Source organism: Aulonocara stuartgranti, assembly GCF_965226115.1.
Source record: "Aulonocara stuartgranti genome assembly, chromosome: 19".
NCBI lineage: Eukaryota > Metazoa > Chordata > Actinopteri > Cichliformes > Cichlidae > Aulonocara > Aulonocara stuartgranti.
In genome coordinates this window covers 12,227,682-12,254,518 of record NC_138955.1, presented here as the reverse complement: position 1 = coordinate 12,254,518, position 26,837 = coordinate 12,227,682, and the positions used below count along the sequence as shown (strand labels likewise).

Sequence of the window (26,837 nt, the reverse complement as noted above, 5' to 3'; positions counted from 1 at the left end):
ATTTACTTTACATTTCTTTACTTTTTAGGGGGCGAATTAAGGATAAAAAGCTACTTTCCATGTTTCTGAGTTTTCTCGGAAGGTTTTAGGCTGGCGCGTGCTCACGATATTACTACTTGTAGCAGTAGCAGGGTCTTTGTCCAGCTCAGACTCAATATGTTCATTGTGTCGTTACACATTCATGACAAAGTCTGTCTGTTTAGTGGCTAATTGCGTCTCCACTGTAATTACAGTTGACCAAAATCTTTTCTTTCCTTCCACAAACACCCTCCTCTGTATCCACCCATATTTACATCTAGGAGCTCTGTCACTTCCCTCCAGACCAGATAATTACACGGAGGCTAAAACAAAAATAAAAATGAAACACAATGGTTTGTTGTTGTGTCTCCCATTCAGTCTACAGCAGGTACATTTTCAGGAAACCAATGCGGTTATGCCAGAGAGAAAACCCTGCCACGTTTCTTTGCCTGAATGCAAGGGCACTAAAATAGCAACATGGTATAAAGTATAAACACAGGATACACTGAGTGGATTTTCAGGGGTGAGGGGAGAGGGGGCGGAGAAGGAAAAAAAACACCACACGGTCCATTTAAAGAAATAATAAATGCTCACAGCCTGAGTAAAACAAGAAGGAAACTCCACAAAACTGCTACTTTTAAAGGGATTTTCCTCTAACCAGTAGAGTTAAATTTAAAAATACCACAAGAACAAAAGTATAAAGGTATAAAAGACTGTCACAGCTTTCTTTAACTTATAATGACAGAGACTTCTCAAAGGTTGCATATAGCGAACCTGTAAACACTACACTGACATACTGGCTCTTAATACTAGGGGTGTGGTTGTTGTCACTTTGCTTGCACCTGAGAGAAATATCTGGCTCTTCTCTGTCAGAGAGAAAATTGCTCAAAAAGAACATTATGTGCATGTTGACGCTCATAATGTGGTAAAATATAGTCTTGGACTGCAAAACCATGAGATGTGACTCTCTAAATCTCTAAATCAAGTCATTAGTTTCAATGTGACATCGTTTTACACAGCTGTTTAATCACGATCTAATGTTATAAGCATTTTCTCGTATCCATCCATTCGCGTCCGCTTATCCTGTTCAGCCTATCCCAGCTGTCATAGGGCGAAAGGCGGGGTACAATGCCAATGCATTTTCTCGTATGTCTTGCAAAATAATCTTGTGCAAATGTTTATCTCAGGGGTGCTGTTGATGCACTGCTTCATGAGTCTTTTAGTTTGCGCTGATGTTAAGACGCATATTTTCTAGTCAGAAGGAAGTCGATGTTTACTCCAGTCCCAAAGTTTTAAACCAAACTCAGCGAGCAGTGCGGCTGTTCCCATGGATATGATAGTTTGTTTTGGAGCACCTCAACCCATGTGAAACACACATCTGGTCCTCTTGAATTGTTTAAGTCCCCGAGCTGACACGTGAAAACACCCTCCAGTACAGTTTAAACATTATCACGGGTCAAAAGAACAAGTGAAATCTGGTCTTAGGTTTGGGCGTGGGAGAGTGTTTAGAATCCGCATTCCTTTGTGTGAAGAGAAAAAAAGAGAGCGAGTTTTCTTTGACATCTTAAATCTCTTAACAGCGGGGGAACAATGGCAAAAGGGCTCAAAAGTGACAGATTTTTGAGTCTTTTCTATTGACTATCCCTCTCCCAGTGCACAAGGTTTTTGTGTGTGTGTGTGTGTGTGTGTGTGTGTGTGTGTGTGTGTGTGTGTGTGTGTGTGTGTGTGTGTGTGCATTCTCCACCATCGTTTGTCTGCCAGAAAGGTCGAGGAGAAAAATTAAAAAGTGAAGAATGACGAGAAAACCCCTCTTTAATTGGTGCAATTATTTCTGTGTAGTAGGTTTATACGACCAAGGTTTCCTTTGCACGCTTAAGACTCGCAATGCATCGTGAGATAATTAATGTCACGGGAAGAAGAAGAAAAATACTTCTGTTTCACTTTTCTTTTTCTTTTTTTTAATTCTCTTGGTGAAATACTGTTTAATTACACCTACAAATGGGTTTTTAAATGGAGCCAGACAAGAAGTTTAAAGGATAAGCTCTGCTTTGTCTGGCCTTGTGCAATGCCTAAAAATTTCTAGACATTTGAAATCCCCTAATTAGATACTTGAGTCACAAGTCAAATAGTTAGGAATTTCTAATGTCGAGCATTATATAATATTCCCGTATCTTGTTAAATCGGCATCTGAAAAATCGCTAATAGTTGGTATTAACTAAAAACTGTTCTCATAATGCATCTCAGTGCATTTAGGCATGTAGGCATGTAGGCATGGTCAAGGTGACCTGCTGAAGTTCAAACTGAGCATCAGAATGGTGAAGAAAGTTGATTGAAATGTCATTATGGAGCAAAATTCCTGAGGAGTGTTTTCAGCAGCTTGTTGAATCTATGCCACAAAGAATGATGGCAGCTCTGAAGGAAAAAGAGAGTCCAACCTACTACTAGTATTAACAATTTAGGGTTTTAATATTTGAGCTCTGTGTGGACAAACAGCAACACACATCACCAGTGAAGTTTTATTTCCATACCTCTCCAGCAGCTCCCTGAGGTCATGTAATCAGGGCCTGCTGGCTGTGAAGCGTACACAGAGCTTTTGCACCACTGGGCCCCAGACTCTGGGTCTCTCTCCACTGAGCCTGAGATTTCCTTTCAAGATAAATATCGCAACAAAATAATAAAAACGTGAAAAAAACTACAAGTCCGCAGCTGGCACTATATCACTAAACTTTTGCTTTATTTACTTTACTAGTATTAATAAAGTGACCAGTGAGTGTATAGTGAAGTAAAAGTATACAGTAAAACCAAAAAACACTAAAGTACATGTAAATGAACCACTACTGTAGTTTAAATGCAGTAATCATAGTGTGAGGACACTATGCCACAATTTTCTCCATAATAACAGGACTCATTATGAAGAAGAGAGCATTACGATTGTTTTATATCTCTGAAATAAATATTAGTGCAATGATATAATTTGGTTGTAAAATATTAATTCAAGATTTTTTGTTTTAATTGTGGGATATAAAATACAGTATTTTCCATTTTTTATAGGTTCAAGTTCAAGTTAAAGTAGGTTAGAAGAATGCACATAAGTGAAAGGGATTGGTTATCTTTATTTGCTGGTGGTCCTCTCAGATCTCTGGTTGTTCTACACTCTGATTTAGAGGCTGACATCACTCGGTTTGAAGTTGAGTGCTTCAACAGAAGCTGCTCATCTGGCTTATAAAAGCTCATATCTGAGGCTGTTGAAGAAAAGCAGCTCACAAAAAAGAGCCAGATAAGAGCCGGGTCAGAGCCGGGAGCAATAAACCTGGCATGTCTCTGTCAAGGTTAAGTCTCTGCTGTAGGTCAGGGTTAATATATTTCTCCTTGGATGAAGCTTGTCTGTTTAAGGCTGTGTGAGGCAGGCAACAGTATGGAAATCACAACAAACTGAGTTTCACTGCAGAAACGAAATGTCAGAATATGGATATGTGTTATTTGTTATGAGCACCAGTGAGAGAGCGTATCCTGACTCGGGCAGCATACTCACTTTACAATGCGGTTACATAACCAGGGAGCTGTTGATGCTTGGTGCTATGGCAGCACTGTTAGATGTGGGCTCACAGCAACACAATCCTGTAGCTTGAGAACTTACTTCACCTTTAACAAGGAAACCATTTACACATGTATTAAAGTGATCGTTTTTAACAAAAGGCCCTTGTGATGGCTACAGTTGGATGAGACCTGAATACATTTGCAACATGTTAGCTGCAAACCAACAAAAAAGCACATCCAAACATTGTGGGGGATATGAACTGTATTAGATTACTAAGACATCTAAAGCCAGATCGCACATGTTGAGACAAAACAGATATGCATCTGACAATTACATTAATGTAGAAAATGTCTGACTTAAAGCAAACCATCATTTCTTTTAAAATATTACAAACTTCTGATGAGGAGCAGGTGAACACTAGGTAACAAAATAGCTAGAAACGCACATGTACATGAATACCAATCTAAATGGAACGTACTGAATTCGTTTACAGAGGCCCTGTAGATTTATCACACAGATGCATTAGTTCATTGACTGCAACAGCTTACATACAGAGTTTGAAGCAAGGAGTGCGTGCACATGCGTCATCTTAGGCTGCAAAAACAAAAACATGCCCATCAGAGAGTTAACTACATAAGAGTTATGAGTGGACAAATCAACAGTTGGGCATTTTCTGAAGAAAAAACAGGGAGCAATCTGTTAAACACAACATAGGAAGCATAATTCATCAGACCATGTATGGTTTCTGATGGCAGTGGAATTTAGGGTGTGGCTGAGTACAGACTAAAACAGCAGCATGAATTTTTCCTCAGTGGTCGAGTCAATCACCTGATCTCAAGCTCAGTTAATCATGCATTTCCCTTGCTGAAGATAAAACTAAAAGACCAACAAACAATACAAACTAATGACAGCCTGGCACAAATGGGGGAAACTTCATTGTCTGGTGATGTCTATAACCATGAATTCCAGGTTTTGGAGTCATTGCTTGCAGGATTCTCACAGTGTTAGTATGCAAAATTTATTTATGGTTATGTTTATTTTTATTCACAGTTCTCTATTCTGTGCACTTTTATCTATTTTAAGTCCGCTAGAATCCCCAGTTAAGCTAACATATGTGTCTATGTGTGTCTATGACCACTGTGCTGTGCAATTACATGGTGACGAGGAAGAGTACAGGACAACTTTGTTACGCGGTGCGAGCAAAACCATCTACAGCTTCATTTGGCAAAGACTAAGCAACCGTTTGTGGACACGAGAAGGACAGCAACAACAGTGACTCCTGTTCCCATCCACGGGGGTCTGTGTGGTATCAGAGGATTATAAATACCTTAGTGTGCATACTGACAATAAACTGGACTGTAATAAAAACACAGGAACCTGACTGAGGTCCTTCAACATCTGGTGGATGATGCTCGGGGTGTTTTATGAGTGTGTGGTGCTCAGTACCATCCTCGATGCTATGGTGTGCTGGGGCAGAAAACTGACAGTATCAGATAACAACAGACTCAATAAACTTCGACCATGTTACAGCACCGAATACCACAGGAGGCCATTCCTGCCTGTGGCCATCAAACTTTATAACTCTCCTTTAAGACACTTGGACTATTTTCACGTGTAATTTCTTGTCTATACTGTACATAGTCTTCATTTTCATTTCATGTGGATCACATATTTATAGTTTAAGTGAGCATCTGTAACAAAAGAGTTCCTCCCTGGGATTAATGAAGTATTCTATTCTGATTCTGATGACACCGCTTAGGGGACTGTGTATAAAAATGTCTCCGATTCCTCAGTTATTAATTCAGTATTTTTCCTCAACCCTTTAAATGAAAGCTAAAACATGCACTTCAAAATTGCATGTTGATTGTGTCATTAAATCTTTCCCAGAAGCATACAAAGCCAAAGCCATTTTTGTTACTGCTGAACAATTTGATGGCCTTAAAAAGAAGTGCAGAGCCTCAAAGCACAACAATGACTGTTGTTTCTCTGCAGGGCCGCAACAGTGGGGAGGAGAGATGGACTATTTCTGTACCATCCTAAAAGCCGGTCAGAGAGAAGATGCCTTGATCACCAAGAAGTAATTACATAGCTTATTTTACAGAGGAACAGTTGCTGAACATTGTGTGCAGCAGTCACGTTGTCAAAGAGGCATAGGCCTTTAAATTGCAGGGCTCTGGTGTTTGTCAACATGTATTTTAAGAGGAAGGCTCAGGAATAATAGAAGGGCTCACGTGAGTCTATACAATATTTGAGAACCATATCATGTTGCACTGGAAAACAGCTCACTCTATTCAAAAAAGATTGTCGTTTCCATCTGTAATAATAAATATGTTCAGGGCCATCACTGCCCCTCATCACTCATGTGGAAATCGCTGGAAAGGCTGTTGAAGCACACCTCCCCACTGTGCAATGTGGCATGGAGAGCAGCAACAAGAGTCTAAACAGACAAAACATCAGTGGCAAAAGATTTTGATAAATGCAGCATTAAAATAGGAGCCAGGGTAAAGATGGGTTGCAAAGCAGCCTGCAGGTGTGAGGCTTAAACGGACAGCAGGATGTGAGAAGGTGAATCAGCCGAAGACTGACCTCATTTACCTCAACAAATTACCTTGCTGACATTTTTAAGGTGCATTTAGAGGAGCTGGACTCTGTCATATAAATCAATAACAGGACCTAATTGAAACTGACTGAGCTGGCACTGAGATCAACTTCACTTTATGGCCTGTCTGAACTAACGTTATGCTCAGGTTTGTTTCTTCTTCCATCCCTAGTGTCTTCACTGTGATTATTTACAATAGCACTGTCAGCAGATCTCAGGTCAGATAATTAACAGAAGGAGGTTTTCCCTTCTGGTCAGCTAATTTTATTTAAAGACCAAAACCAGCAGTTTCGTTCTCTTGCACTGCCTGTGCTCCTCCGCACCAAGCTCATTTACTTGAATGGGCACAAATATGTAAAAAGAGGTAATAAATACACAAAGTCCCAAAGCCATTTGAGCAGGGGGGAATTAGAAATACTCACTTCTCCAACTGCTGCTGCACAAAGTCTGTGTTTATTACCGTCCACTCATCATATGGCCATTTTAAGTCTTTTTTACTTGTCATCCAGTATGCTAGAACATGTAGGAGATTCACAGGAGATACAGAGCCAATAGCAGCAATAGTGGGTTACAATGTAACACAATACTGGAAATTGTAGGTAAGTCTCTGTGCAGCCATATGATTAATTTTAACACTACAGGGTGCTATACACAGTGAGCTGAGAAATGTCCCTGCAGCATAGATAGACAAACGCATGATAGATAATGACTCCTTCTAATAATATGTGAAGGTACATGTGAAAGAATAACAAGATTTGGGGATCTGAACAGCAGGCCACCTGAACAACTCCTTAGGGAGGGATTATGAGCTAACATGGAGGAGGGGGATGGGGTAAATTTAATCTCTTTCCTGGACTTTGATCATTTCAGATCCTTCCCAGAGGACCTGGGGAAAGCAGTTAAGGAGTGGGACACCTGGGGTACTTTGCTTAGCCTGCTACTTTGGATACTTCGACTTCAATGATCACATACAAAGCTCGTCACTGGATGTGGATGTAGTGACACGTACCTCACTTTTATATAAATGATACCTAGATGGCAATGACTCACACCCTAGTATCATTTTTAAATGTTACATATAAACAACTCCAGGGTTGTGTGCATGTGAACTCAACCAATTTTTAACTTTACATATTTAGTGGTTTAATGTGTTTTTTTGTGCTCTGATCGCGCTGCGGTACAACAAAAGTCAGCTAGCTGGAGCAATTTTCATGTACGTATCATCAAATAGTGCATTTCTTTCTTTCTTGTTATGTTGTGTGCATTTTGATATTCCATAATAACCCACGCTGTGAGCCAGGCCACCATTTCTTTTTTTTCTTTTTTTCTTTTTTTTTTTTTGCCTGTCCCATTTGGTTCTTTAGCCATCAGAATTGTTGTCTGAAGACCAACAAGGATACCCAATGGATTTACTTTGCCAAATGGATCATCGTGGCATTGCCGTATTGGTCCATTTGGTCGATCTTTGTTTTTATTATTTATTATATTTTATTTTCAGATGTTACAGACGGGACAGACATGAGTGAGGGATAGGAAAGGGAGAAAGAAAGAGGAAGGAAAGGAAAAACAGAAGGGGAGAGGGACAGTGAGAAAGGGGGGGAGAAAAAAAAATAAAAATCTCCTGGATCACCTGTTGAGAGAAGAATAGAAAACAAGCAAAAAAAAAACAAAGCAACATACTAAACACAACACCATCGCATTAATCTAGCTAAGTGTAAACAGCAGTAAATACTAAATATTCAATGTTGTTGTGCAGCACGCAGGACAGATGTGCTTCGAAATAGCAGCCAAGAAAGGTGTAATTTGGGTCTACGAGCAGTGAACACCCGTGTGCATACCTGTGTGGATCAGCGCGCTTGTATTCCAAAGGTTTCTCCATGTAACGATCTGCTAGGGAGTGTGGGGGGGCCACAGCCCCGTCCTCCGGGGTGTGAAGCGGGTATGGAGGAGATCAAAACTCCAGACATCCAGAGGCCCCCAGAACACAAGAGACCATGGAAGACCAACAGAGGGGCAGCCGCGCCACTGTTCCAGTAAGAGCTGAGGAGAGTCCCAGATGAGGGCTCACTCAGCAGCCGCGGAGCAGAAGCCAGGGGGAGTTGCAGTGACGCGCCCATGAGCTCCGCCGGCCCCCAGCTGTGCCTGAGTGACCGAGCCCCAGGCCGAGAGGCCGGGGGCACCCCACCTCCGAAGGGGCCCAAGCGAGCCCCAGGCTCCAGGCCCCGATAAGCGGCCGCCAAGGAGTGAGCCGGTGTGTACCTGGACGCCCACCCCCAGACACAAAGAACCACCAACGCACCGACACCTGAGGGAGTCCGCCACTGGCAGGGGAAGTGGTGGTGGGCGGAGATAGGCCTCCAAACCTTGGAGGGCCTGAGGTGTCCCCAGAGAGGTGGCGTCTGATACCCAACCTGACATATAGACACAAACATCCATTCCCACCCTCATGCTCTCATATGCACTCACTCCACACTCAACCAACGTGGAGACAGACATAAAGAGACGCTGTACACACGATCACACTCCCCAAGCGTACTCTACAAACCGGGTCTAGGTACCCTTGCCCCTGGAGGGGGGAACTGCACCCAGACCCAGGTGGTGTTACCCTTTTCCCTGCGGTGGGGAGAGGCAGACCACCCCGACTCCGTAGCAGCAGGGAGGCCCCACACCCCAGACCGCAGTCGGACGGCCAACTCCTCCTAGCCCTCCCGCTCCAGCAGGCCGCAGAGAACGGGGGTGAGAGAAGACTCCAAACCTCCCTCCACCTGCTCATTGTAGTGTTGATGCATGTGTGTTCTAAGGTGCAATTAAAACCCAGGAGGGCATGGAGCTACCTGCCAAGGAGGAGCAGGTAAGCGCATAGTCCCTCCTGCTAGCCCTCAATGTCTAAGTGTATTTAAAATTGAGAGGTGGGCAACGACGCCAGGGGTGAGGTGTACACCCTGATGGTAATTTGGACTCCGTGATTGTGCCCACCCCCAAGATCCTATATGTATGTGTAATGAGAGTGTGAGTAATGTGAATGTCTAAGTTGTGGGATAAAATTGAGGCAGAGGCAGCTAGAAGGGGACGGGGGGACGGGGGGGGGGGGGGGGGGGGGGGGGTAGCCTCCTCTGCACCCTGGTGACATACCCCTACTCCAAGGCCCTGCATGTGTGGGTGGTTGTGGAGGAGCGGGAAGAGGGAGGCAGCTGGAGATGGGGAGGGAAGGGAGGGAGGGGCAGGCCACCATTTCAAACTCATTTAAACAGAAACATTTTCTCATTATAACTATAGGCAAGCGTGGCACTAAGTTACTACTCTGTAAGAAAATAAATCAAATTACACATTCTTGTTGTTTTTATGACTTACTGCAGGTTTGGTGTTGCCAGAGTTCAACTTGAGATAATCAGTGAAGTGTGTTTGAAACAGATTCTTCAGACTCTTTCTCCGTCTGAGTCGCCATTGATGAAATGCAGCCACACTGCTCCAAACATCGTGCCTGCAAAGATTATGAAATATGACGCCAGCACATTGTTTGGGCTACAGGCACCGCTCACACTGATCCGACTGTGTAGCACATCAAAAGGGTCCATTTCTGTCATCCTGTGATGTCCGCAGCCTTTAAAATCCAGCCAGTTTTCTGGAGAATGGAAAGAATGATTTATAAAGAAAGCTTCCAACTTTCCTCCTGCCATACACCTTCAAAAATTTACACTCAGAGACACTTTCTTTTGAAATCGGGAGACATGTGGTTTTTGGTTTTCTGTTTGTTCTTCAGGGTCGAGAAATTAACAACCACTGACCGCTGATCTTTTCCTGAGTTGCAATCAGATGTACTTTTTCCACTCTGCTCTATTTGACATCTCTGCAGACACACTCATGGAGGATCAATGCCCTCTCTGAAAAGAGTAAAGGGAATTTCACAGGTGCCTGAATTCCTGAGCTCCTGCTGGAAAACTCCAGATAGTCTGCACTATGGCATTCCTACTGCAGCATATGGCTGATTCATTTCCCCTGACTAAAGGTGTTCGCCTCAAGCCGTCAGATACCACCATCAGATTCACAGCAGCAAGCAAGGGTGAGCAGGTGAGAGGTCGAGCCTCAAGCAGCTGAGGTCGGGAAGGTTCACACCACAATGATTGCAGGTCGTCTCCACAATGAATTTCCCTCGTCTGAATTAAAGAGCCAATTGTCAGTTCATACAATGTTATTTAAAATGTCTCAGTGTGAAATCATTTCAAATTGTAGTACTGGATTTATTTGCTTGATTTATTTATTTTAAATAATTGACACAGACTTTTGAAGTAGATGTTTTCTCTTGTAATGCAACAGGCCATTAAAAGAGAGGCAAGGAGTAGACACCCTCACCCTGGGATACCTGGGTGAGGGTGTCTGATGCTGAGAGACGCAAAACACAGCAGAAGTCATTTCAGTCTAGATCCAGCTTCTTGAATTCAGGACAGGTCGTAACCTGTTCACAGCTTTCCTGACATCCTGATCCCTCCCTCATAGCAATAGTAACACAATCATTCTCCTATGTGTGTGTGTGTGTGTGTGTGTGTGTGTGTGTGTGTGTGTGTGTGTGTGTGTGTGTGTGTGTGTGTGTGTGTGTGTGTGTAGGTTTTTTCTTTTTTTGCTGGTCACACTGAACTTGCTTTGTTTCACACAGAAATTAAATGCAAATTCGAGTTCAAAGCTTTAATCGGTTACTTTAATCCTGACTTCCTCATAATTTCTTCCTTTCTTTTTCTTTCTACCGTAAAGAATCAAGTGGAAAAACTAAATTGTTTCCAAGAGCTTCACTTAGGTAAATCCCAAACGCAGCTTACAAAGTGGAGGGACACCCCACACAAATAAATCCTGCTTGTGGGCTCAACAGGGTGTCTGTGTTTCAGTCCTTCAGTAAAAGTCACCTGCACGTACGGACATGTTGAGCTAACATTGAAGGTAAACATTTTGAAGCTAAATTTGACAATGGAGGGGTGGATTGGTGATAAATAAATGTCACAATGTTTCTGTGCCTGTCTTGGTCTTTATTTGAACTTCACATGTCTTTGCAAAGGCATGTCTGCACATTGCCCTCCAAAAATAGCAGGTGGAGATAAGCAGGAGGGGAAGGTGTGAAGCAGAGGTTGGGGGGAGTATGGAGCACAACGCTGGAATCATGGAATTAATATATATTTGGCGCTTCCTATAACTACATTATTGACTTGCTTCTTCCATTTGAATTTTCTATTCAATTCAGTTCAGTTCAATTCATATATATATATAGCACCACATCACAATAGTTGCCTCAAGGCACTTTATATTATAAGGTAAAGACCCCCAAATAATAAACAAAACAGAGAAAACCCCCAACAGTCATATGGAAAGTGCTTTGGTGTCATTGTGAAGGAAAAACCCCCTTTTAACAGGAAGAAACCTCCAGCAGACAGGTGGTATGTTTAATTATTATCTATGTTCCAAGAACAACAAAAACAAAAACTTTACAAGAAAACGTTTTCATGTAAACTTGGCCTTGGATCCAAAATGTTAATTTAATGATCTTCTAGGTACTTAATTATAAATTTCACTTTGATGTGCAGTGCTGGAAAATTCATCCTGGTTTTGTTTGGTCAGTCCTCAAAACTTTGGTCCGTCCCTTTGACCTTAAACGCATCCTTTCTTTTGATTTTTGTATTTTTTGTGTGTGTGTCTATCACAACATATTTGATGTAAATGTAGTTTCTAAGTTAATTAATTTGTATTAAAAATTTAAGTATTATATATTAAGAAGTATATATATTAAGAAATAGCTATTATTTCTTTGTATAGCAAACAATTCATATGCTAAAGACACAAATGTAAGGAGTCCCATTTTTAAAGGTAAAATCAAAATTAAAATGTCAGTTAACTGGTCAAAAATATTCATTAGTCTAATTAATAGTCATAAAAAATGAGGGGTTTTTTTTGTATGTTTTTGTTTTCTTTAGTTGTTTTTGTTCCCATATGTTTATGTTCGGTTTCCTTAACATTCCCACAGTAAAGTGGGAAGTTCCCACTTATGCATCTCCCTAAAAGAGAGCAAAACACACCATCTACTTTAACAGCCAGCTATTTTGAGAAAAGGAATCTGGCTCTCTGTGTGGGCGATGCAGAAACTATCAAAGCCTCAGCATGCAAGACAGATGCATGATATGTTTGGGTGCCAAATGACTCTTGTTATTTGTTTTGCTCTGTGGTTCGTGCCAGTGCTGTGGAATGACAATGAGGATTGTTTGAAGATGCCAGCCAGTTTGGACATTTTGGCTGAATTCTGAGCTTTATCCATGTGCGTTTCATTTGTAGACAACAAATTTGGCTTGGCATTTGCATTTTGGCTATTTGACTTACAGTTCATGGGTATTTTGGCTATGGTTGGGAACTTTTGACCTCTTTTAGATGTGGGTTGATTCACAGAGTCAGGCCTGCAAACCTCCCAGCCACAGCATTATAAATTTACTTAAGCATTACTGTTGCTGGTTCTATCTCTAACCATGAGCAGAAAACACGATGAGGACAAATAGAGGACATGGTGAAAACTGAAGCTTTTCTTCTTTTTCTGTTCTTTCTATTTGACACAAGATACACCATCAAAAGCTCATTCCCCACAGTAACTACAACCAGACATTTTCCATCTATTTGACTTCTTTGGTGTCAAACTTCTGACAAATTTCACACTTCCTGTGAAGTTTTAAAGCTAGTAAACTGTCATATGTCACCCAGACAGTAAGTTCCACATAGACTTGCTGTAGATAATACAAAAAACCAGTGATGTCAGGTTAACACCCGATGGTTTGTGGGTCATTCCATTAAAGTAGACAATTTAAATGTTGGAATAAATAACACGGATAAATAAGTAACTCTAACTCTGAAAGATTACACATTATTACGGCATAATGTTGCATAGTTTCATTAAATATGCTTAAAAAAAATACTGCACTGGAGACCAAGTGAGACCTTTTCTCAGATTTAACTGATTTATATTTACTAACCTGTAAATGTGTTTAGTAAAGGCCTGATAGCTGTAAACATTATTACTGTGCAAAGTGAAACAAAAATACTTGAAGATAGTATAAATGACAATAAACTAATTAATGTGATCATAAATATATTTACAAATGGATGACTTATTGAGAGCAACATTGTACAAGTATTTGCTTTCTGTTTGAAAGCATTTCATGGTAATAATGTTACAAAGAGTAAAATTACTTGTGTTATTTTATTAATTAATTAATGGAAAATAAAAATCTTCAAAAGGGCTGTAATGATAGCAGCTTTGCATCTAATGTGTTTGTTTGCATTTGAATGTTATGTTTCATACACGAATAATTTTATTATGCACAGTCATGAGGAACAGAAAGTACACACATTTACTACAAAATACTATGCTGTGTTTGGTTTTGACCAAATGTGGTGCTAACCACACATCTCCACTTTGGTCTCGTCTATCCGAAGGACATTGTTCCAGAAGAGTTCAAGTTTGTTCAGATGCAATTTTGCAATCCTAGGCGGTACTGCCATGTTCTTTTTAGAGAAGAGGCTTTCTCTCAGCAGCCCTTCTAAACAAGCCTAGTGTATTTCTTTTTACCACCACTGCGAATGTGATGGTAAAAAGTGTATTTACCATAATGAAACCTGGTAACTTTAAACAACATAGTTCTGAGTAATCTGATGATGTTGGCCCTCTCTTCTATTTATAACATCACATCACTGTAGAATATACACAAAGTACACACTATGTATGTAATTTCCTGTTTTGTTTAAAACAGTTATGTATGTATAAGTGTATGTGTAAGTGCTGCCAGTAATATATGTGTCACAAGTTTTGGTCTTTACAGAGAACTTTGTCTTCTACTGTACCATGATGAAGCAAAAGGTTTTTTGTTTTTTTTTACTGTAACACAAATGGAATTTGTACCACAAGCACAAATGAACAGCTTCACTTTGAGTCTAATAGATAGTTAGTGGGTTTGGAGGCTGAGGTCTGACCCTCGGAAAGTGCTGCGTATGGAGTTAACATCATGTGAGAGGGCCTTCATCCAACCCAATGGTTGTGTAACAGCAGGTTTGGAGCCTTGGCAAGTCTCAATTTGGTGGGAATGGAAGTGGTTTCCTCCCAAAGAATGAGGGTGGATCCAGTCAAGTCCCTACAAATTGGATGCTCACTTTACTTCAAAACTTCACCCTGGGAACAGAAAAAACAAGCTAGATTCCACCCAGGAGGACATTTTTTTGCATCATCTAATAATATGAGCTTGAAACCATAATGCATGTCAGATGAAGAAATGATGATGCAGAATGTGAAAATCTGTTGTTTTCCGTGAAAATATACATGGGCCAGGGAGACTATCCCACAAAGTTGTTGCCTCTCCAAACTTCCTTTGCCAAAGTTTTGAGTTACAACGAAAGCACGTTTCTCTGGCCAAATCAGCCATCATGGCTTTCAACTCAAAATTTATGAACTGTCATTAGTTCCTTGAAATATTAAGGGTTGTGTTTACTTCCCACACTGTATTCCTCCTGTAATATTAATTAAAATTATATGAAACCTGCTGGTTTTCTTGTTGCCTGTTATACATTTTAAGCCCAAAGAAGTTAGCAGACCTTAAAAAAATGAAGGCAACCGATTCCCTTATGTTTTTTTTAAGTTGATGAACTTAAAAGTTGAAGCTTATCAGAACTCCAATATTTTGATTACAATTGAAATGTACTGTTTGGCTAAAAAAACATTTAATATTTAAATTAGAAGTCTTTAGTAACTAGAACTTAAAGTTTTCATTAATGTCTCCTATGTGAATAAGTTGACATAACTTAAAAGGAATGAGTTGCTTTTATAGTTTAGCAAAACTCTATATTTACTGTTCATTTTTGTAATCATTTTTAGTTAAATAAAAGTCAAAGATCTCGATGTTAAAAGTTCAAAAACATGTCTCACAAAAAGTTTTAAAAAATTAAGGTATTTCAATTGCATTGAGTACTGCTAAATTTAAAAGCTTAAGTTCAACAATTTTTTCTTGGCCTCCACCAATAACACACTGAACTGTTAATATTAGAGAAATACAAAAATAAATCATCAGTTTTAAACAGTTGAAAAATTTAGCAGTCAACTTTGAGTTTATTCTATGTGTAATTGGTGTCAGCTGTGTCTCCCAGCTGTTTCTTCTTTGCCCTGTTCACCTCTTGTATTTAGTGTCTGCGTCTTCCCCTGCTCGTCGTTGCAGCGTTAACATACACTATGTCTTTGTGCTGTGTCTTCTGTGTCTCTTGCCAACCCGTTCGCTGTGTCCCTTCGTGTCCCGAGTATTTCCTAGCGTGAGTTTCTTAGTTTCTAGGTTCCTGTTCCCAGTTTAGGTTTTAGTTCTGCGTTTGAGGTTTTGGTTTGTTTTTGTAATGGTTATTTCTATGAAGAGTTTTCCAGCAATAAAGCTGCGCCCTAAATTTAACTCTCTGTTTCTGAGTCCTGCATTTGGGTCCTCCCTCCTGCCTGCCACACAGCAGACACCATGACAAACTGTTAGCTAATGGTACCACTGCTTTGTTTACATTTCACTAAAATGGCTTGGGGGAAAAAGAGAAAACTAAGGAAAATTAGAATACTTGCTGTGATGCAAACAATGCTGGTAACAGTCAACGGTGACTAATACAGAGCCACCACCTTTCTGGTTTTTCGAAGAGTCTTCAATCCTGCCCACTCACATTTCAAAATCTGCAGACAAGTGGGCAGACCTCCAAATTTGACAGGATATGACCTCACTACCTTTAGCTAAAAAACTTTTATGGAGACAAGGACATTTTACTTTTATTCCATTGTGAGCTGTTATATCAGACTAAAGACTAATATCTTTCAGGTTTGGGGTCACATTGACCCCAGGAGTCAAAACCTTCCAAAGATACCATATACAGCAATTTAAAGAAATTAGTAAAGTTATATTTTTAAGTAGCAAGTACTTTATTTGCAAAAAAGTAAAGTTGTTAAAAATAATAAGTTGAACTAACTCAAATGAAAGAAAATGTTAGATAAATTTAAGCTATTTGAGTTATTTTGTCAATTTTGTCCCCTTTTCATCAGTCTCTCTTTTCCATACAAACACTCGTAACGTGCCATCCCGATAACCCAGAAATCTGACAAGGATTATCATAGGATTATAGTATTACTAAAGGGTCATTTTTAACCCTTATCCAAACCGGGTAGTTTCTTCTTGTCATGCAGGAGTTGAACCCTAATCTCCTTGATCGAAGTCTCCCAACTTATCTGATTTTATGTGTCTTTAAACCTTGGCTCAAAACAAAATGAAGGATTTTATGGCAATATAATTTACAGAAAATTGGATTTGATTGTCACTTTAGCATTTAGTTTTAAAATTATGCTGTGCTTTTAGGCATGTGCATATCTGTAAACTCATTTTTTCAAATGGGATTTCACTCTGGACGTAGGTTGTAATCTGAGTTTGTTTCCCCCAAAATATGCAACGCCTAGTCCAAAAAATGCAAGAGGCCCCAGTTCGGGCCATATCGAGTCCAAAGAAAGCCTGATCCAACCTTTCTACTTTAGTAACAGCCCTCATAGTCAACATGTCACTTCACTGACATCGATTCAGTTGATTATGCAAGCTAATATTCCCATAATTAAATGTATACATTGCTGAATAAAGGGTCTCAGAACAGGAATAGTTACTCCGGTGAGGCACAGGAAGAGGGCTGTTTTGCTACACTGAAAAAAAGGGACTGGCCATCTCTTGGATTTATGTAAGCATCTTGCATGTATTTAACACAATTACCTCATGTTTTAAAGATAAATGTAACTATATAGTGTAAAAACTACATGATATGCAGAAAGGGTGTATTAAATTGTTCATATCATGTTCAGGTGAAGTAAGTCAATAAGATAGCAACGTTAAATCTCGTGAAACCACGCGTGATTTCATCTCGCGGGCTTTGGATCGTGGTTCAAAAAAGGCATCCATCTCAGTCAAGTCGAACAGCCAACTCTACGTTTTTGGTATGTCTTGATTTTTTGAATTAATATTTACCATATTTCAGCCAAATGTAGTTAAACGTCTAGAGTGTCGCCATGTAACATGCTAAAAAAGAGCCATTAGCTTATTTGCTGTTTTATCTGTTGTCAAAGAATTGGCGCTTTTTCATTTGAATTTGTCTTTGGCACAAGAGCCGTAATATCACATTAAACCTAATTATGAGGCACTCTCAACATAATTTGGTTTTCTGTGTGAATAGATTTGCCAACTGACTCTTCAGTTACATTGTGTATTTACTGCACCGTGGTGTTAGTGAGATTTTGGACATTGAACAGCTTTAGCTAATATCATTAGCGGCATTATGCTAGCTTACATCCCTACCCCTCCTGCCCTCACCTGCTGTCCTTTTCTTTTTGTTTTTTTTGCTGCACATTGAGAGACCACATCTATTCTGCATTTCACCAGGAGTCAGCTGATGGATTGTGGGTTCAAGGTATTATGGTAAGAAAGTATATTCTATTTTCGCTTAAGGTTTCTGTAACTTAATTATAATAGGTTTTGTATAATTATTAGGTGCATGCATACACAAATAGACCACCCTATTAAAACAACTGAGAAATCCAAAATCTGCCATAGGTTTAACTTATACCTGTATGTATTGTCAGAAAGGTGATTACTGGACTCACATTAATGCACACTTGAACTAAAATGAGGTTGTAACTTGTGGGTTCTTGGGTTGCAAATCAGAAACAAACATCTTTGGATTTTTTTAATCCCATAAGATCTGGAAACACAGTTTTTATTCAACAAAACATTGCTGATTAACCAAGCACAGTGCCTGCTGTTATTTCAAAATTTCAAAATGTTATTTCAGATAAAATGCAGCATTCCAGTGCATCCCAACCATGCCTTTACAGTCAAGGTTTCTGACGGAGCTGAGTTTCTCTCTGACAGTCTGCTGAAAGTGTTTGCAAAGTGATCGGGGGAACAGTGCACAAAGCTAAAGGATGTAGCTGCCATTATGACAGTAAGAACTTTAAAATTCTTTAACTACAAAGTGTATATGTATTGCATTAGGTCAGTAAAAGATTTTTATGCTGCATCCATTGAAACAGTCAACTATTACCTGTGAGTACTGATTCCACTGAAAGGATGCCATTCTTTTTTGTCATGCATTTACTGGCCCACTGAGAAAAAATTATCTTTTTTAAAAAATATATGTTCTGGAAACTATATATCCATAAAGTTGATGTCAAACAGGAATTTTTGATATTGCTTTGTAGATGCTGGTGTTGCATGTTGACTGGTTTAAAAAGTCAAGTTTTTGTCTGGGATCATTTTCTTCTGTGCTACTGAAAAGTTCACAAATCTCTGTTTTCTTTGTTATAATACTTTAGGATGACATTAATGCTCAAAGGGAGTCTCATCAAAGTGCTCCGCATCTGTGTGAAAGACAATTGCAACATCTTGGTGCAGGAGTTCATGGTGAGTGTTTTATGAGTAGATTGTGGCTTTGCAACATTTAAAAATGCATTTAGTTATCCACTTGATCCTCATTGGACTGGTTAGGACCAGTAGTCCTCTTTAATAATTTGAAGTTCACATGAGGCCTAGTAGTGAACTCGGCCGCCGGCCCTTGAGGCCCCACCCCTACCCCTGTATTAGGGGTCACATCAGTGTGAAAAAACTTTAAATTTGTCATTCTAGTGAACAAAGAAAAATCCCCCCAATATTTACATTAGCTTTTGTTTGAAAAAAAAAAAAAAAAAAGACCAACTGACCAACAGCTAACCAAATTGTGGGGCTGAAAGTCTAAATTCTAACATCTTCTGAGTGACATAACCTGGATTTCTGATGGGCCGGTGTCTTTCTAACAAAAACTAATGTAAAGCATTTGAAATTATTATGTTTTTCACTCTCTCTTAGAAACTCTGTTAGACCATGAATGGCAGCATGGCAGGCAACTCTTTGGCTATAGCTATTTACTATGGTTTAAATTACTCTAACATTAGAACTGGTAGATTCAAAAGAGATGAGTTTAAAAGGGAATCTTAAAAAAATGTTTTGTGTTTAACCAGGACTTGACTGAGGCCACTGCACAGATTGAGAAAACCACAATGAACATCTGTCTCCAGAGATGCGCCAGGCAATGACTTTTCTGATGTTGGCATCATCATCGAGGGTATAGTAGTTCTTCAAGATCTGGATAACGTGACCTTTGCAGTAGCCATGCTGTTTGGACCTTTTTTATTCCTTCAATATGAGTTACCCATCACAGCTCTGCTACACTTTTGAGGTGATTCAATGGGTGGTAATGGAGTTGGATGCAACTCAGCTCTCAAGAAAAGCTCACAACTAAGACAAAACTGCTCCTGCAAGGAAAGCTCACTGTTATGCATGCAAGGTGATCAGCTCTAGGTGAGAGGACATTTAAATCTCACACTTGTTCTGCTGCATTTTTGAAGCTCAATTCCAGGAGCAGATCGCAGGGTTCATTTTTATATACTCTGCAACTGCCATGAGGACAAGCTGTTTTTGTTGTTGTTGTTGTTTGTTTTTCCTTTTGCTCTGTACAAGTTCTCTGTTTGTCTGTTTGGCAGCATTTTTCAATTTCTCTTTGTATTTTTTCTTTCTTTTACTAGTGAAGAGATGTAGCGTGAACAGTTATACAGTCTAAATATCCCATATGGGTCGTGTGAAATGGTATTTTCAGTTTCATTCAGTTGAAGTAAAGAACGTTGAATATTTCTAAGTATGCTGTTTTGAACCAAGATGTCACAGTATGATCAGTGCTGTAATTTTTGACAGTCACTGTATCAATGTTATTTTTGCGTCTCTTGAATAAAGTTTTTGACCTGCGAGTGCTAATTTCTTTAGTTATTGGGGTAAAATGGGTAATGTTAATAGGAAGGTGTTTGCCAATTCAGTAACCTAATTTAATGTTAATGGAAACTAACATTTCCTCAAATTGTTTAGTTATAATTGTTGTTTAACTGAATCTTGACGTCAGAGGCCTTAAATAGAATGTTTTGATTTGTTCTTTCCCAACATTTTTCAAAAGAAACAGTCTAATTTCTTTGCTGTGATTGATTCCAGAGAACACGGAAGAACTGACATTATTTAACTGTTGATTTATATAGATTCAGTGGAGGAGTAATGTCAGTTTAATTCTTTACCTACTGTCAATGCAGTGAAATTAGACATTTTGTTTTTAAAGGTTACTGGTGGATGCCAGCAACCATCTTGGAAGAGAACAATACAATCTGTTATAAGGCCTCCATTTGAAAATTGTGTATTTGATACTAGAATATAATAGCAAAATGTAATTTGAAGATAACATGTAGTATTTAAGTGACCAAGTAGTATTGGGTAAAAGTTATTGAATGGTGTTGGGATAAAGTGAAAAAATTGTGAAGGATTAAAATATTCCAAGAGCTCAAATTACTTCATCAAAACATGTTTAAGTCACATTTTATCAACACAAATTGCACAGGTTTATTGAACATGAATAAATTGTGTTAATTTAACTCAATTGTTTAAGTTGCTGCCAAAGCAAAACATCTGTGTGCAACAAATGTCCACCATTGAATTAAGTAAATCCAACAACATATTTTTTTCAGTGTAAGGCCTAAAGCTGGAGCTGGTTTGCGCCAGTGACGCTTGGGATCAGCCCAACCCAGAGTGGGATCACAGCGCTCTCTGGTTCATAGCTGCAGGAACATCTGGTTCTGTTTAGGCACAGTGTTTATTCCATGCGCCGTTCCAGGGACTGTTTGTAATGCGTTCCTCTGTCGGTGCAGTCAATGAGGTCCCAAAGATGGGAATTCTGCTATGTGATAAAAAAAAGGTTGATGCTCCCCCCTCTTCTTAAGACCTGTCCCTGATCCTTGGTTGAAATGAGTTTAATCTTCCTTATCCTTAACCTTCGGATAAGATCGTGTCCTCTGCAATCTGCAGGAGTTTTCATTATTATCTTGTGGCTTTGTAAAGACAGGTGGTTTAGTTCTGTATTCAGTCAGAAAGTTTCCTCATAAAGCAACTGTTTAAAAGAAGGCTTTTGTTTCAGCAGAAGAAAATTGCACAGTTAAGAACCTGGAATAGAAAAGTGGAGGCCATGACACATGTTGATTTCCTTGGCCCATTTTGCACTGCTCACAAAAAATACTATTCAAAAACTCAGAGCTGTAAATTTTATTTTAAGTCAAGTGTTATGACTGAAAATTGGATACAGAAAAACCAGAATCATTTCCACTGCTGGTCCCATTCCCACTGCCATGCCATTATGATTTCCAGCGATACCTCTAGCTCTAGCCATATTGCTGCTTCGCTTTGCCTCCAGTTCCCTTCAACACTCCCACTCAACCAGTTTCCTGGTCCAGTTTATCACAGCTAGCACACTGATCTCCCTCACAATCACGAGGAAGTAAATGACATCAGCAGCCTTCAGATCACGCCTTTTGACCTGCAGGATCAGCAGGGACACAATGAATGCTTTTTGCCGTAAACATATCAGCAGGCGAGGATTGTTTACAGAACTCAGCGGCCTGCAGATTTGCCGGATTGGCTGATGATTTTGAACAATGCTTGAGTACACACTGAGCTGTGGTGATGGAAATATACCATTACTGGCAACATGTTCTGGCCACAAACTGGTATTGACATGTTATTGCTTTAAACTTGATAAGAGAAACGTGAATACTCTAATTAATTTAATGTTGGAAACGCTTCGTGTTGTTAGAGCAACATTAACCAAATTTTTACAGGAAATTGTTTGAGCTTAGGAGCCCTATATCTCTCTCTTTCTCACTCTTCCTCTTTCTATCAGGAGTGTGAAGCGGGTGCCGTGGGATTTCAGGTTTGTGAGTCCAGCCAACACACCTGTTCCTAATCAATTCATCACCTCTTTGGGATTTTAGAAGCAACCCTAACCTCCATTCTCCACCAAACTGCGGTTTGTCCCAAGGTTGCAATTTGGCTCAGTAAACATTTACTTGCTTTCCTTAAAATCTGTCTGATTCTGGTTGCGGTCCCATTCTCTCGTCCTTCTTTTGCTCGTTTTGGCTCGACCTTCTTGAAGATTCAAGCTTGCGATCCCCGCCTACTAACCCAGAAACCACCCACTCGCCTGCCTGCCCACTCTCCTCCACTTTTTGACCTTGCACATTCCTGGACTGTAAAACCCCATTTTTGCAGTGTGAAGATAACCCCAAGTAGGGAATCCTCTCTGCAAATTAAATCTCCTCATCATAGGTGTTCCTGCACCTGCAGAGAAACAAGCCTCCCCCCATGACCCAGAAAAAGATACAGTGTAAAAATTTATTACAGGTCTATTAAGTAAATAATTATTTATCTGTTGCACATTTTGGAAATAAGCAATAAGCATCGAACTGCACACCCTCTGCTACTTTCTGTAATGCAGTAACTGGGGTAAAATATGAAACACGGATGCAGATTTTCAAAAAGAAACAAACATCATTACCGTTGTAGTAAGAGCTTTACACTTATAGTATATTTTTCCAGATATCAAACGTTTTCATTAATACACAGACTACAAATATTTTTTTCTTAAACAAGTGTATCAGTTTGTTTGTGTGGGGAGCGAGGAGCTGGTTTCCAGGTGCTTTGAAGCTGTACTTGCTGACAGTGGAGGGAGTTCAGGGTTTGATCATTGAAGTATTAAATTGGTGGAGGGGGTGGATAAGCTACTCTGAAGGCACAGTTGGGGATCACACGGTGAAAGTAGGAGGCAACATCATGATTTCCCTCTGAGTTTACAGAAGAGAAACAACATCACAGGATTTACTGAATATTTAAACTGCACAGTTTCTTCCTATTGACACCATATTTTTGTGAGTTTCCTCCAGTTTTAAGATATGCTTTGTACTTTTTTTGCAAACATAAACGTAAGTGTAGCAAAAAAAAAAATGGCTAAGACGTTTTTCTCTATTTTTAAAAGGGGCAAAAGAAAAAGATGCAAACATAACACATCCCTAAGTGCACGTCATAATCAATAATATCTCCAATAAGTGGTGAAAAAGTGAATGTAAACACAACGAACATGTTTAGTGACAAACTTGCTGCAGCTGCCGCTTGTTAACAATTAACCTGTTCCCAGTAAGACGGCCTTTTTTCTTCTGACTTATAAGGAAACAAGACTCTTTGAAAATCACAGTTTGTTTCACACCATTAACATGGGGGAGGGAAAAAGCCTTCTTTAAACCAGACATCCTGATTTAGAGAACAGGTATGTTTCACAGCGAGGCGCACGCAAGGTGGGTGGTGGTGCTCCCACGGGTTACTGTTCTCCATAATTAGCCCATTACTGGATGACAGAGAAACAGGCCGACCTGCAGGAGACTAATAGCCCACAAAATCCCCTTTGTTAATTTCTGTATCCCACCAGCAACCATCCTGCCAGATACTGTAAAGCACATTTACGATGGAGGGAAAAACTGTTTAAAAAAAAAAACCCTCAAAAAACAACACAGTTAAAAACAAATAAACCGTTACCATGTTGTAATTACGTGCTGTCACACATTTATACAGCAGTCTGTACTACACCACTGAAGTGTGACTATCAGCTGGCAAGCACAAACACCTCCCAAGCAGGTAAACATCCTTATGTAGGTGAACTTCATCATACTGCTTAATCATAACTTCCAGAACAATCCGGATATTACACAGAAATGACTGAAGCAAGAAAGGGTTGTTCATCGTGTCTTGTCCTGTCGATGTAAGTCAGAGTAAGGACATTCAATGCTGCGTAATGGAGGTAAAAAATATATGAGGAACCAATCAAAAGTCAGGATACCCAGCTTGATAATAAACACCTGACGAGCCTACGGGTCTGACTCAGCTCCAGGATGCTGTTTAATCACGTACGAGGAATGTACCCTCAGGTGTGTTTTTCTATTTTGAAACAGGAACTTTCCTGCTGCGATTTGCTTCATCATAACTCAGTCTTTACTCTTGATTTGTTTTTAATGGCAACATTGAGGAGCTATAGTTTGAAAAATCTCAAAGGTTCTCTGTAGCTGAGCAAAATTTGGTGTGGTCTTCTCAGGTGAAGGGTTCTGGATTCTTCCAAATGTAGAGAGAGATCTCTAACTTCTGCTGCATATCCAGTCATTCGTTACTGGACGCAGGCCTTGAATAGGGTAGAAACTGCTCAGTTTACAAAAGAGATACAAAGGTAACCCCTAGTAGGCGTCAAAGTGGGAAAGAGTCAATATCTAGCCTTCATTTCAAAGTGAATACATAAACTAAAAAGTACAAACAGTTTGGGGATGGAGGATGTGGAACATTGAAGCTAATCTGCAGGATGATGCTACGTCGTGATAGATTTAAAACCATAAGCCAGCTGAGGTTGAGATCCAGTGTATTATGGATGTTGTTTAGACAGAGAGACAAGCAACTGCTGTGTTGGCTGATCCTCCAGCTCAGCAGGAGTCACACAGCACTCATTTCATTCACTTTGAGACTCATAATTCTTCACTTCGCTCATTGCATCAGACTAGCAGCCAGGAAACTTCCACTCATGAGTTTTTTTAATCACACTCTGCTGCCACTTATCTCGTCTTCAAAAGCCTGTCGTTCATTTGCATGAATCACCAAACGTCTTAGATCAAGTCGATCAGTGTAAAGGTCATTCAGATGAGACGCTAACGTTCTTTCAAAACAGGCCTTTTGGGAAATTTACAAACACGAGGTGAAATGAGGGTAAGATCCCGAGCAATAGCATGGAGAATGAAGTCCAGTCAAAGCCGGATTGATTTCCGAGGCTCTTTAAACAAACATCAAAAAGTGTTTGACAAAGAACAAAGGCAGTGCGTGAAGATCAAAACCGGTGATAAAACCACAAGACAGGGCAGGCACATCACGAAGTCTCAAGCATGAAGAGCCAGACTGTGTGTGTGTGTGTGTGTGTGTGTGTGTGTGTGTCTAAATGAATAAAAAGCCAATCGTTTCCAATCATTAGCTTCAGTTTTCTAACAACAGAGGCACCCAGTGAAGGAAATGAAGATTAAACAGGGAGTTCTATTTGTGGGGGTAATGACAGGTGAAATTACCGATGCCAACACGATCCTATGATTAAACCATCTGGACCAAAGTAAAGTGAACTCTATGTGTGTATGTAGCGTTTGTGTCCCCCTCCTATTTTATTTTTCCAAAGGCTAAAGAGGCTCCTCCATGCTGACCATGAATAATTAAAAAAGCCTAATTTTATCAGTAGGTGGCATTTACTGAACACAATTATCTGCATACCTTGAACCGTATGAAATGAATTAAACTAAACAGCAAGATAGATGGTTTCATTTAATAGCTTCTGAAAAACATCATCGTCAGCAGCATGATTGTGTAAGAAAAGTGCAACTCTCAAATCTCTCAAACTAAGCTGTCGAAGCAGTCTAAAATAACTTCTAATCTTATAGTAAGTGCAGTGACTGGCTGCTGTGGACAGTTGTCAATAGATGTGTGTATTTGCAGTTGTCATAATAGTAGAAAAGTCTCTAGTATCTCTAATAGAAACACTGATTATCCTCAAGTCGCACACATAAATCCTTCACATTTCCAGCCAAGAACTCATTTATGGACACAGACCTAAAAGTGTAGAGTGTGCCACATGCCTAATGAATAATTCTGATTAAAGACTTAAATATCAATACAGTGTAGCTGCCTCTTAGCAGTTGGGTCCAAAATATAGCTGTTTATTTTATTTCCTAAATCTGGAGGTTATAGTTTTTAGGACACATTACTCAAGCAGAACCCCTTTTTTCCCCTCAGAACTGCTGTATTTCTTCATGACATAAAGTCAACCGGTTGTTGAAAATATTCTTTGGCGATTCTCGTCCACATTGACATGATAGTATCACATAATTTCTGCATGTTTGAAAATTACAGACCCTTGATGAAAATTCCCCTTTTCGCAACATGGTGTGCTGTCCTGCTGGAAGTAGCCATCAGAAGATGGAAAACTGTAGTCATAAAGGGATAGCCATGGTCAGCAACAACACTGTGGCATTAAAATGATGCTCAGCTGCTACTAAAGTGCCTGATGTCTACCAAGAAAATCCTCCACAAATTTACAGCACCACCAGCCAACCTGAGCCTGATACAAATGAGGATGGATTCATGCTTTCATGTTGTTCACATCAAATTTTGATCCTATCATACGACTGTCCCAGGAGAAACTGAGACTTTTCGAGGATTTTTCAGGCCTCTGTTATCCAGTTTATCTCCAACCTGCACTTCACTGACAGCAGGGCCAACCAGTGAGGTCTTCTGCTCCAGATGTGATGTGTTGTGCATTCAGAGACGCTATTCTGCATACCTTGGTTTAAATTAGTGGCTCCTTGACTTCATATCAGCTCCAATAGTCTGGTCATTCTCCTCTGACCTCTGACATAAACAAGCAATTTTCACCCAGAGAGTGGCTGCTCAGGTATCCTTTGTCCAATAATTCTTCGTGAACCCTAGGTATGTTTGTGCAGGAAAACTCCAGCAGATCAGTGATTTCGGAAATACTTAGACCAGCCCATGTGATACAAACAACAATGGCACATTGACTTTAACCACTTTTCTTCCCCATTCATTCAGTTTGACTGAATGCATTGAATTGGCATTATGTGTTATATTAGATTGTGTTAATGAAGAATTAAAGCCCTGATAAAGGTACCCCTAATAAACTGGCAGGTGAGTTTAT

At 39.8% G+C, this 26,837-nt stretch overlaps 2 long non-coding RNA genes across 2 annotated transcripts in view; one reads left to right on the top strand and one right to left on the bottom strand.

The window, feature by feature from the left end:
• Positions 1–9,630, bottom strand: part of LOC309695677 — a 45,695-nt gene extending 36,065 nt beyond the window's left edge. The window contains exon 1 of the long non-coding RNA XR_014273207.1: positions 9,507–9,630. This is a non-coding gene — a long non-coding RNA (uncharacterized lncRNA). The remainder of the gene's footprint in view (positions 1–9,506) is intronic.
• A 7,233-nt stretch (positions 9,631–16,863) lies between these two features.
• Positions 16,864–19,982, top strand: LOC309695030. Its single transcript, XR_014273026.1, has 5 exons — positions 16,864–16,904; positions 17,026–17,635; positions 18,009–18,161; positions 18,532–18,619; positions 19,213–19,982. It is a non-coding gene; the product is annotated as an uncharacterized lncRNA (long non-coding RNA).
• Positions 19,983–26,837: the final 6,855 nt, after the last annotated feature.